The sequence below is a fragment of the Macrobrachium nipponense genome, chromosome 18 (assembly GCF_015104395.2).
Source record: "Macrobrachium nipponense isolate FS-2020 chromosome 18, ASM1510439v2, whole genome shotgun sequence".
Classification (NCBI taxonomy): domain Eukaryota; kingdom Metazoa; phylum Arthropoda; class Malacostraca; order Decapoda; family Palaemonidae; genus Macrobrachium; species Macrobrachium nipponense.
The window spans coordinates 77,334,262-77,338,725 of record NC_087211.1 but is presented as its reverse complement, the minus strand read 5'-3'; positions in this window follow the sequence as shown (position 1 = coordinate 77,338,725).

The window sequence follows — 4,464 nt, the reverse complement described above, 5'->3', positions numbered from 1 at the left end:
ATTGACTGTCTGGCCCTTCTAAGTACAGAGTTAAGGCCTTGGTGTCCTGCATGTAGGCTGGCAGCTACCTGAAGACGTAATTATTCATGGATAACCCGACGTATGTATCCTTGATCCACAGATTATGTCCACCCCAGATCCTGGTTGATGGCTAGCCGATCGCAAACACTAAAGATGGGACAAAGGCAGGTGACTTCATGTGCCTTCTGTTGGGGCCAATTGGGACCCAAGCTAGCAAGAGCTGATATACTGGGCCATTAGAAGTGACATTCCTGACGCAGTCTTCATCCAATGCAATGATGTCCTGTACCAAGGCGGCCATAGTTGCACATGCTACAAGTCGTCCTACAAGTCCACGTCAGAAGCTTCATGGGACGGTCTCATAATTGGTTACCTTGAGGGAAAATCTGCTGTAGTGTTTATTTTCCCAGGCAGGTATTTGATTTGGAACTTGAATTGGAGTGTGTTTTCCATCAGGTTGATCAACCTTGGTTGATGACGTCCTTAAAGGCCCTATCACCCAGTACTTTGACAAGTGGGCGATGGTCCATGATGATGGTGAGATTAGGGCACCCAAGTAGGAACAACCTGGCCTTCTGCAAGTACCAGGTGACTGCAAGGGCTTTTCCTTCTACGGGGACATACCCTGCTTCAGTGGGGGACGTAGTGAGGGTGAGGTGTCAACTACCGCAGAGGGCGAGACACCAGCCACCCTTGCAACAAATTGGGCTATTAGCTGACTAACATGCACAATACTGCTGGAGGACAATGAAACCAATGCCCTCCTTGTTCCATTCCATCATGATTATTGTAGGGCGTGTCTGTCTTTTGTCATAATATGCCAAGCAGTCCTTGCATAGTTGACAGATGACCTGCCGTGCCTGCTGGAGTTTGCTGTTTAGCTGACTATCCCAATATCTGATATCCAACCCCTCTGCCATGTTAACCAAGTCGAAAGTTTGCCGCCCATAACCACATTATGAATCTTTATCACATCACTGTGATTCATATTCATACATCAAGTTACAAATGTCCCTTAATATCCAATTCGCTCTACCTCGGAATTAATATATTTTCATATATGTTAACATGGTAGAGGGGTTGGATATCAATTCTAATTACAAATACCCAAGTTCAACAGTGATTTGTAAGGACAGAATCGGTATCAAATTATACGTCACTTGTTGGCCAACTCGATAATGTAACTGAAGTCCTGATTTCTCGTCAGTCCGCTGGGGACTGGTTTGAACCCACGGGAGGACGGATTTATTATCAACTAAAAAATTCCCCTTTGGTTTAAATATATGAAAATATATGATTTCCGAGGTAGAGCAAATTGGATATTAAAGGACTTTTGTAGCTAGATGTACGTATATGAATCACGGTGATATGTTAAAGATTCATAATATGGCTACATGCGGCAAGCGTCCGACTTGGTTAACATGACAGAGGGGGTTGGATATCGATTCTAATTACAAATACCCGAGTTCGAGAGTGATTTGTAAGATTGGAATCAATATCAACTTAAAACTCACTTGTTGGGCAAATTTATAACGTCACTGAAGTCCTGGTTTCTCTTCAGTCCACTGGGTGCTGGTTCGAACCCAAGAGAGGACGAAATTAATATCAACTAAAAAAATTCTCCTTCAGTTAACATATATGAAAATATATTAATTCCGAGACAGAGCGAATTAGATATTAAAGAACATTTTGTAACTCGATGTATGTATATGAATCACGGTGATGTGATAAAGATTCATATATATATAGATATATATATATATATATATATATATATATATATATATATATATATATATATATATATATGTGTGTGGTGTGTGTGTGTATATATATATATATATAATATATATATATATATATATATATATATATATATATATATATATATATATATATATATATATACATATATATATATGTATGTATATATATATATATATATATATATATATATATATATATATATATATATATATATATACGCATTAAGCTACAAATGTCCTTTAATATCCAATAAGCTCTACCTCGGACTTAATATATTTTCATACATGTTAATCGAACGGGAATTTTTTGGTTGATAATAACTTCATCCTCCCGTGGATTCGAACCAGCGGACACTTGTTGGCCGAGTCAATAATGTCACTGCAGTCCTGATTTCTCTTCTGTTTGTCCGCTGGTTCGAATGTAATTATCACCGGGATACTGGGAGAGGTCACTGCTGACTTACTGATCATGTAATTATCACCGGGATTCTGGGAGAGGTCGTTGTAGGGTCACTAAAGGTCACTGCTGACCCACTGATCATGTAATTATCACAGGTATTGAATAACCATGCAAAATTTCAAGTCCATCAGACGAAGGTGACAGGTGGAAAATTGGCATAAAAGTTTTGACCTTAACAGACAGACACTGAAGTCAAATTTAAAAATGTAAAAAAACAGCACAGTAATTACATCACAGCCTAACGATCTATTCCTAAAGGTGCATCCACATGGTCGAACAATGTCCGACGGACAAACATTGTTACCATATCATAGGCGAAGCAGGATGACGTCATAAGCGTTGAAACGATGGAAGTAGATCTGGCAACAAACAGTGGTACCAGATGATGTTGTATAGCACTCCTTTTACTCTGCTCACAAGGCAAAGTCCGGCAGACAATTGTTAATTGGTAACAATGTTTGTTCGTCGGACATTGTTTGACCGTGTGGACGCACCTTAACTCTCACCTTGCAGGAGACTGACTGACTTCCAAATGAACAAAACAAGCCTGCCCGTTAAAACTTTTAGAAACTAAACTATTTTAATGCGTCTTAAAATTAGGTACTGAATCGACTCGTGGGCGTGTATCCATTCCCAAAGCAGCTTGGGGACAAGTTAACACTTGGACAGATATTACTAGCCACTTGCTGCCACAGCTGTACGAGATATGGCTTAATCGCCCCCCACCCCCTGAAATTCTGGATATATATATATATATATATATATATATATATATATATATATATATATATAATATATATATTATATATATAAGATATATATCTATAGATATATATATAGATATATAATAGATATATATATATATATATATACATATATATATATATATACGATATATATATATATCTATCTATATATATATTCTATAGATATATATCTATAGATATATATCTATAGATATATATATATATATATATATATATATATATATCTATAGAATATATCTATAGATATATATCTATAGATATTTATATAGATATATATATAGATATATATATATATATATATATATATATATATATAATATATATACGTATATATAATATATATATCTATATATATATAGATATATATAGATATAGATATATATATATATATATAGATATATATATATATCTGATATATATATAGATATATATATATGTATATATAATATATATAATCTATATATAATATAGATAATATAATATAGATAATAATATATATAATATAATTATAATATAATATTATATATATAATTATATGGATAATATATATAGATATATAATAATAAGATATATAAAGATAAATGCCACGAAGGAAAAATAAACGAAGGAGTCTGCGAGATCTTTCGGCTGAAAAGCCCTTTACTTAAGCAGCTACTGCTGCTTAAGTAAAGGGCTTTTCAGCCGAAAGATCTCGCAGACTCCTTCGTTTATTTTTCCTTCGTGGCATTTATCTTTATTTATGGATTTATCACGTTCCTAACTTTCGTGATTCTGTTATACATATATATATAATAATAATTAATATATATATATATTTATTATATATTGCTACTTTCAAAATGCATGTTTTCCCCTCTTTGAAATGTCTTGTAGATTGTGTAACATTTTTTCAGATTCCTAGATAGCTTAGAATAGGATGTTTTAAAATGTGTGTTCAGATTTCGCATTAACGTCTTGTAAAAGAATATATACATAACGTAAAGAGAGAGATCCTTGTCTTTTCAAAGCTGCAAATGTTTAACTTTTATGTCAGCACTTTAAAATTAGAGTCTGCGAGATCCGTTTGCTTCCCTGCTCTGTCAGCGCGTTTGATAGCGAGCTCGTTGTCATAAAAAACATGTCAATCTTAATTATCGTTTACCCTCCGTTTCAATCGGGTACGTATCTGTTGAGCAGTCTTGTCTTGTACGTGTATGTATTTGCCGAGTCCCACGTGGATGTTGCACATTGTGTGTGTAAGATTGCGTCAGATTTCAGAACTTTCGAGAAGCTTTCGTGCCTAGAACGTTTTGAGACATCTGCTCTGTCATTTCCATAAAGGAAGAGATTCATTCGATCTTAAGACCTCGAGGCAGTTAGATCTCCCTCTCTCTCTCTCGCTCTCTCTCTCTCTCTCACTCGACATCGAGATTAAATTAACGTAACGTAAATTTGGTCACTCATATTGTGA